Source organism: Nelumbo lutea, chromosome 8 (assembly GCF_056320005.1).
Source record: "Nelumbo lutea isolate HS-2025 chromosome 8, American lotus-T2T, whole genome shotgun sequence".
Lineage (NCBI taxonomy): Eukaryota > Viridiplantae > Streptophyta > Magnoliopsida > Proteales > Nelumbonaceae > Nelumbo > Nelumbo lutea.
The window spans coordinates 38,066,617-38,075,928 of record NC_142691.1 but is presented as its reverse complement, the minus strand read 5'-3'; positions in this window follow the sequence as shown (position 1 = coordinate 38,075,928).

The following is a 9,312-nucleotide window of genomic DNA, read 5'->3' as shown; positions in this document are numbered from 1 at the left end:
CCTCAGAAACTCAAAGATCCAGGGAGTTTCACTATTCCTTGTACCATTGACAGTTTAAAAATTGAAAAAGCTTTATGTGACCTGGGAGCTAGCATCAATTTAATGCCATATTCTATCTTCAAGAAATTGGGGTTGAATGAACCCCAACCCACTAGAGTGGCATTACAATTGGCTGATAGATCCATTAGACATCCTAGGGGGATCATAGAAGATGTGTTAGTTAAAGTTGACAAATTCATTTTTCCAGTTGATTTCGTTTTGTTAGACATGCAAGAAGATGTGGAGGTCCCGCTTATCCTAGGGAGACCTTTCCTGGCTACCGGGAAAGCAATGATTGATGTCCAACAAGGACAACTCAGCCTTAGGATACAAGATGAGGAGATAATTTTTAAAATGACTAATGCTATGAAACATACACCCTCTAGTGATGATTCTTGTTTTATGATTGATGCCATTGAATTGACAATTGATGAATGCTTCTAGGTAATTAGAATAACTGATCCTCTTGAACTCTGCCTCCAATAGGGAGAACTTGAAGAAGGAGAAAATGAAAAAATAAACCTCATGATAGCATACCTGAACGATAAGCCTCAATTCAAGGGAAAGGGGTTTCTTAAATTAGAGAACTTAGGCAAATTGCCTGGACCATCAGGTAAGCCATCACCCCAAGAACCCCCCACCCTTGAACTGAAGCAATTACCATCCCATTTAGAGTATGCTTTCCTTGAGGAACCATCAGATCTCCCCGTGATAATTTCCACAGCGCTGAATCTCTTACAAAGAGAAAAATTATTAAGAGTGCTGCGGGAACACAAAAATGCTATAGCTTGGAAGGTAGAAGATATCAAAGGCATTAATCCATCAATCTGCACTCACAGAATTTTGATGGAAGAGGACAGCAAGCCTTCCGTTCAACCCCAAAGGCGCCTGAACCCCAACATGAAAGAAGTGGTAAAGGCTGAAATAATTAAGTTGTTAGATGCTGGGATCATTTATCCTATTTCTGATAGTTCTTGGGTAAGCCCTGTGCAAGTTGTGCCCAAGAAAGGGGGTACGACTGTTGTTCCAAATGAGAAAAATGAACTCATCCCTACTAGAACCGTCACCGGATGGCGTGTGTGTATTGACTATAGAAAATTAAATGAAGCCACCCAGAAGGACCATTTCCCTCTCCCATTTATGGATCAAATGTTGGAGAGGCTAGCCGGGCATGAGTATTATTGTTTCTTGGATGGATATTCAGGGTATAACCAGATACCAATTGCACCAGAAGATCAAGAAAATACCACTTTTACTTGCCCATATGGAACCTTTGCATACCGAAGGATGCCCTTTGGGTTATGCAATGCCCCAGCAACCTTTCAGCGATGTATGATGTCTATATTTTCTGATATGGTTGAAAAATTTATTAAGATCTTCATGGATGATTTTTTCAGTTTTTGGCTCTTCATTTGATGCATGTTTGAATAATCTGGAATGGGTGCTTACTAGATGTAAAGAAACACATCTTGTGTTGAATTGGGAGAAATGTCATTTTATGGTGCAAGAAGGCATAGTGCTTGGACACAAGATCTCTCAAAGAGGTATAGAAGTCGACAAGGCCAATGTGGAGGCAATTGAAAAATTGCCAACCCCAACATCTGTTCGTTCTTTGAGAAGTTTCTTAGGACATGTCGGATTCTATAGGAGGTTTATTAAGGATTTATCAAAAATTTCCAAGCCATTATCTACCTTGTTTCAGAAAGAAGTGCCTTTTGAATTTTCAACTGAATGCCTTCATGCTTTCAACATCTTGAAAGACAAATTGATCCATGCACCTATCATGGTAGCACCGGATTGGACCCTCCCATTTGAATTAATGTGTGATGCGAGTGATTTTGCTATGTTTTAGGACAAAGAATGAACAAACATTCTTAGCCAATTTACTATGCTAGCAGAACCTTGACTGCACCCCAACTCAATTACACCACCACAGAAAAGGAGCTGCTAGCAGTAATATTTGCACTTGATAAGTTTTGTTCATATCTGATATTATCCAAGGTTGTTGTCTACACAGATCACTCGGCATTAAGGCACTTGCTTACCAAGCAAAACTCAAAACCAAGACTGATCAGGTGGATTCTTTTATTGCAAGAGTTTGACATTGAGATTAGAGACATGAAGGGTGCTGCAAACCTGGCTGCTGACCATCTCTCCAGGTTGGACACGGTAAGCTCAAAAGAGGAGATAACCAGCAACATTCGAGAAGAATTTCTGGATGAGCAGTTGTACTCAATACAGAAATACTCATATCCTTGGTATGCTGATTTTGCTAATTATCTAGCTGCACAAGTCCTTCCTCCTAACCTTTCATATCAACAGAAAAAGAAATTCCTTTCTGATGTAAAATACTATCTGTGGGAGGAACCCTTTTTGTATAAATTGTGTGCAGATCAGATCATAAGGAGATGTGTCCCCGAGGAGGAGATGGAGTCGGTACTCCAATTTTGCCATGATAAAGAAGCAGGAGGTCATTTTGGAGCTAGTCGCACTGCAGCCAAGGTTTTGCAATCAGGTTTTTATTGGCCCACACTTTTCAAAGATGCCCATAGGTATGTGTCCACATGTGACAAATGCCAAAGATCGGGAAACATTTCTCGACGGAATGAAATGCCCCTTTCCAATATTTTAATCTGTGAAATCTTTGATGTTTGGGGTATAGATTTCATGGGACCTTTCCCGAATTCTTTTGGGAATAAGTACATCCTCGTTGCAGTTGACTATGTATCCAAATGGGTAGAAGCCATGGCTTTACCCACAAATGACTCAAGAAGGGTGGTACACTTCCTAAAGAAGCTATTCTCCCGATTTGGCACTCCGCGAGCTATAATTAGTGATAGGGGAACTCACTTCTGCAATAGCCAATTTGAGAGGTTAATGCAGAAATATGGAATTACACATAAATTAGCTACCCCTTATCACCCTCAAACCAGTGGCCAAGTGGAATTGGCTAACAGGGAACTCAAAAGAATTCTGGAAAAGACCGTAGCATCTGCCAGAAAAGATTGGTCCATCAAATTAGATGATGCATTATGAGCATACAGAACTGCATTTAAGACACCCATTGGCATGTCCCCCTACAGATTGGTCTTTGGTAAAGCATGCCATTTACCAGTTGAATTAGAACACAAGGCCTATTGGGCTCTTAAATTCTTAAATTTTGACATTCAGTCCACAGAGGCTAAAAGGCGGTTGCAATTGAATGAATTTGATGAATTCAGACTTACCACCTATGAGAATGCCAAAGTTTATAAAGAAAGAATAAAAAACTGGCATGATAAGAACTTGCTGAGATGGGACTTTTATGTAGGCCAACAGGTATTGTTATATAATTCCCGTCTCCGCTTGTTTCCAGGTAAGCTGAGATCCAGGTGGTCTGGACCCTTTACCATTTCACAGGTTTTTCCCCATGGGGCTATAGAACTCACCCACCCGGTTCAGGGCACGTTTAAAGTAAATGGTCAGCGCCTGAAACCATATTTAATGGGCGGTACTGTACCCCCTCCATCCACTGTTTGTCTTGATAACCAATAATCTTTTATGCTTGCTCATGAACAGGTTAAGGAATCTTTTTGTCATTTATCTTTTTAGAATATTAGTTAGTAAAATAAAGATCTTTTTCTCAAAATTCCAATTCTTTAAGGACTCAGTTCATCATTTTCTTTTCTTCAGTTTGCTCTAGCAAGTGTGATCCCCTAACACTATGAACATTGAGGACAATGTTCATCTTAAGTGTGGGGGAGTGAGCCCGAGGCTAGGGTATGGGGGCTGAAACCATGCACCCCAACACACATATGCAGGCAATGACATAACCAAAAAAGACTGGAACCCCTCAAGTTCATTACTATTTATTTGATGATTTTTTTAAGAAGGAATTCAATGAGTTGAGGGAGACTGATGTACTTGTTAAGTTTTTATTCTTGTGAATGACCCAATTTGATATATGCATGAGAAAAGGGGAGCTGAATATGCTTTTCAGCATGACTAACCCTAACTATCTTCATGTGTATGGAAGCCCTTGATTTCATGGTTAATGGTCAAGAGAGCTTGTGCACATCTGAAGTGCTGATTCTTGAGGTTCAATAATTGCAAAGAATGACAAAAGCCCAAATTGACTCCGCTATTCTAAGCTGAATAGTAAAACTAGCAGCTTAGAACATGAGTCCTATTTACCTACCTCAAGCAAGTGACCAGTGTGAGATGGAGCATAAGATGCACTCACACCAAAAAAAAAAAAAAAAAGAGAGAGAAAAGTGTGAGATGGAGAATAAAATGCACTCACACCAAAAAAAAAAAAAAGGGGTGAGATGGAGCATAAGATGCACTCACCCCTAGAATTAAGAAATGGTGGTGATAGCTGAGGTTCAAAGGGGCACTCTAAAGTTGAACTCTCATTAAGATTTAGTTACAGATGTGAAACTTAGTGAAATTTGATTATTAACCTTGACAATTAAGGAGCTGATTTATATATGAATTAGGAGTGAAGGGTAGACTATGATGAAATTCATATTCTCCTTTCCTTGGATCTTATACATATCTTAAATAGTAATTTACAAGAATAAGAGTTGAGCACTTACAAAAGTCCCCCGACTACTCAATGAATTTCTATCTTAAAAAGTTCACCAGGTAAATGGTAAGAACAGAAGGGGGGGAATGTTCGGTTTATGGCTAATGTCCTTGCTTGAGGACAAGCAAAAGCTTAAGTGTGGGGGTATTTGATGAACTTACAATTTATCTATAATTTTTGAGGACTTTAGCATGGATTTTTATACCGGTTTTATTAATTTTTGCCTTAATTTAGCTTAATGCTAAGAATAAGTTCAGGGATAATTAATCCAAGAAAAGGAAAGAAAAAGGCAAGAAAAGAATGTTCAAAAAGACCAATTTCAGTCCAGCCCGGTCGTGGAAGCAAGAGAGAGCACTTCGGCCCAAGAAGAGCAAGTGAATTTCTTGAGAAAACCCAAGAAAAGAAAGCCTAAATATGAATAGAATTTGGCCCAGCAAGAAAGGTCCATTCTCAGCCCAAAAGAGCAGCTCAATGTATAGCTATCATGTGCTAAGAGAGAGCCTAAGTGCAGCCCAAATAGCAGCCCTTAGGAGGCTTTCAAGAGAGCTCTAGAAAGTTCAAGAAAGGGGTGTAATACACCCCATTCTAGAGGCTTCAAGAAGGGGCAAGAGCCCCCTTGAAAAACTATATAAGGAGGCCTCTAGGAGGGGGGAGAGGTGTTCAATTGCTTGAGAGGAAGGCTCTCCCACTCTTAGAGGTTCGGCCACCTTGAGAGAAGAGAAGAGAAGAAGGCTAGGTGCAAGGAAGAAGAAGAAGAAGGGCTGAAGGAAGTTCAAGACAAGCAAAGTAGAAGAGAAGGTGAGTTCGAATTGAGGGTTTGTGATTCAAAGATCTTTTGTAATAAATCAATTGTAGTTCATTCTCTTTTGATTCGAATTCAGTTTCTTTGTTATATTTTCTTTTTTCTTTCTCCTTTTTTCCATTCTTCCTTGATGTATTTCAGCTTGTAAAATTTCAGTTCAGCAATCTAATTCTTTTTGATTCATTCAAATGGTCATGAATTGTACTTGAAGTTTCTTGAATAAGGGTGTTATTGTAGATTAATTCGACCAACTAACCTTCAAAACTCAGATCTGAATTGCTTGAAAGAGAATTCAGATCTGCAATTTTCAGATTGGCCGAATTAATCTACAACTTGGAATTCCTAGAGTGCTTGAGAGAGACTCTAGGAATTCAGATCTACTATTCAAGAACTGAATTGAGTGCAAGGTTAGAGATAACTTGCACAATTCAGATTTGAATTGATTCCTTAGAAGTGTTTGAAGAAATGCATGCATGGGGATTAGATTCTTGCTAGAGATAGAAGAACCATCACTCATGCATAGGATGAACATGCGCTTGAGAGAGGCTGTTCATGACCTTGGGGTTTCACCAAACCAAGGCTCAATCATGATTTATTCGAATGATCCAAATTGATAGATTGCTGAATTCTGAGATTGACATTTACTGTTTACTCTTCTAACCTGATTTGAAGGCAATTGGGCCAATGATTTAGATAGATTTTAATTTAGGATTTTTTTAGCTTTCATTAAAGTTTTGATTTATTTGTTGATAAGATAAGAAGTGCTCAATTTAGTATTGGTAATTGTTTTCTAAATCCTCGTGGGAACGATACTTCACTCACTACTTTATTACTTGAACGGCTAGTGCACTTGCTAGTGTCACAATGAGCCACACATCACCCATGTTGACTCATTAGTGGCTCTTGCGCACACCATGGCTGAATGCACATCATTGCCATGGTGTCCCTTAAGGTCATTGGATGAACCCTTTTTGCTTGGTGGGCCCCACAATCCTAAAAAGGGATGCGTACGGAACCCCTAGCCGATTGAGGCCCACCAAAAATCTGACTTCATGAAAGTCAGTGGGAGCCACTTTGGTTTGACCTAAATTAGAACTAGGTCATAATTTTATTCCCTCCTATATGATGGACTCTCTAAGGGCCTTTCATCATTAGCATAATGATGGGTCCATCAGTAATGAGGAAACACACCATAAAATTGGGCTATCCATTTGCTGTTGGATCTGTTAGAGTGTTTCACAAAATGATAGGGGCGTCATAGACCGATGTGGGAGGGGCTTCACCAGAAAATGGGAACTCTCTCACAGTACCTTGGTGTAACCTGAATATGATGGGTGTGCACTCACTGGACAGAAAGGTTTACTTGAAAATGACTCTGAACCTTGTCTGATAGAGGCCAAAGGGATACTCATTTGATGAGTGGATATGATCCGTCACAGAAAGGTGGTGGGGTTTTGCAGCTGAAACAGTTGGCTTCACGCACCCTATGTGTTTTCCCACATTTCCAGAGACATTTCATCGTCTCTGTCGCTGAGAAAGGAGGCAAATCTCAGAGATGAACAAATGGGAATGGATCATAGATTAAAAACCATATCTATTTTGGTAAAATGAATCAAACCAAGGTTGTGGGCTAACGTCTTTGCTGGTTTATCAAAAAATGGCAAACGGTCAATTTGCAAAGCTTCTAGATGATAACAAGCTTAAGGGCCCAAACTATGCCGATTGGTATAGAAATCTTATGCTGGTCCTAACTTCCGAAAAGTTAGATAAGGTGGTGAAAAATCTTGCCCCGGAACGTCTGAATGATAGGGCTTCTGAGGCTCGTAGGAGGGACTACCAAGATTGGAAGGATAAGAACTCCCTAGCCTGCTGCTTTGTCATTGCCTCATTAGACAACTAAATACAGAGGCAGTTCGATCAAATCGAACTAGCCAAGGACATATTGGACAGTCGAAGCATAATGTATGAAGAGCAAAACCGTTCTATTCGATAGAAGGTCCTGAAATTGTTCATGACTGTGCAGATGACCAAAGGGCAGAAAGTTCATGACCATTGTCTTTGGATGATAGGATACATTAACGAACTCGTAGCTCTTGGATCCGGGCTAGATCTTGGCACGAAAGTGGATGCCATCCTAAATTCTTTGCCCTATTCCTTCAAAGTGTTCACAATGAATTATAATATGAATAAGCTGAATGTCAGCGTCCAGGAACTCAGCAATATGTTGCAGAGGGCCAAGGATCTATTCATGAAGGATGAGCCTGTGGTTATGCTTGCTGAAGCTAACAAATTGGGCAAGAAAAAGAGAAAGGCAAAGAAGCCCCAAAAGAAAGATACCAAACCCAAGAAGTAGAAGAAGAACAAGGTATCTAATGTCTGTCACTTATACAAGTAGACCGGCCACTGGAAGAGGAACTGTCCTACCTACCTGGAATCTAAGAAAAGTAACATCGAAACTTGTGTCATAGAAACTAATATGTTAGTTACTTTTGTGTCCTGGTGTGTTGACTCCAGGGCTTCAACTCATGCGTGTAACTCACTACAGGGTTCAAAGTTAGCAGAATATTGAGTGAAGGCAAAGTGACACTATTTTTGGGAACGACTACAAGTGTTGCAACTGCGGCAATAGGAACTGTAGAATTAGTTTTTAGAGAAGGTGTCCTTGTACTTAAAGATTGTCTTTATGTACAGAACTTGAGAAGAAATTTAATTTCTGTTTCTAAACTGTGTGTTGATGGATATACTATTTATTTTAGTAATATGATTACTGTTAAATGGAATAACAAATTCATCGCATGCAGGGAACTGGAGAATGGTCTCTATGTTCTACATTCTTCTCTAGAAACTAACCTAACCGAAACTACGTCGGTCGAAAATCCCAAGAAAAGGAATGGTGATACAGTAAATCCCACGTGCCTCTAGTATTACCGACTTGGTCATATCGGTGTTGACCGAATCACAAGACTGGTGAAGGATGGTCCTTTGGATTTTCTAACCGTAGAAAATCTTCCCACTTGTGAGCCTTGCCTATGTTAGACAGTTTTTCTATGCCCTTAGCTTCAATCAAAATGATGTACTTTATGAGTTTATTGTAAATGAATAAAAGTGCATATTTGATTCATGTTCCCTTGGTATGTTTATGTGTAATACCCTTAAACTTGACACTAAATGAGACTCGTGTTAGTTTAGAATGTTCACAGCCAGTGGGTCGGTCTGGGGAGACCTATCCTGACAAGGATGACACTGTGGTACCACCAAGTCGGTTGGGGTGGCTTGTCTCAGCTACCGGGGTGAGACCCTAGGCACATATAGTGTAGGATTAATTGAATCTTTGAATTGGACCAGATTTCCAATATTGCCCTAGACCATGGAGATTGATGGGCAAAACTGTAAGTTACACCCAACCCCTAGACTCGATTATGATAATGCACTAGGCGTCGAATTTCGCTGTCTTTGTTGTACCAATCAGTGAGATCCTTAGCAGGTGTCAAAACCTGGGTATGTTGGGACAGTCTGAGAATTCATTTGAGTGGGTGATCATAGTGACAGGATCAGCCCCTTTGTCGGACAAAGGTAATGATCGGGGATGCACTCTCACTGATGGAAACCAAGACTGCCGGCAGCCGATTTCAATCGTTGAGATTTGTTTTGCAAAATATATTTTATATGAGATATAAAAATATAAAAATTATGGTTTCGAAATGATTTGCAAAAGGTTTTAATTCCCGGGATCCATAGTAGAGAGAGTTCTACACTATTCCTTGCAGCCGAGGGAGAGGTCCTCTCTTGTCTGGCAGTGTATGATCATTATGGGCTGAGAGGTTAAGTCTAAGACCATTGAGGATAATACCTGATGGGCTAATCTTGCATCTGCCCACAGTCCTTGGGTGTTACAAGGTGGCTT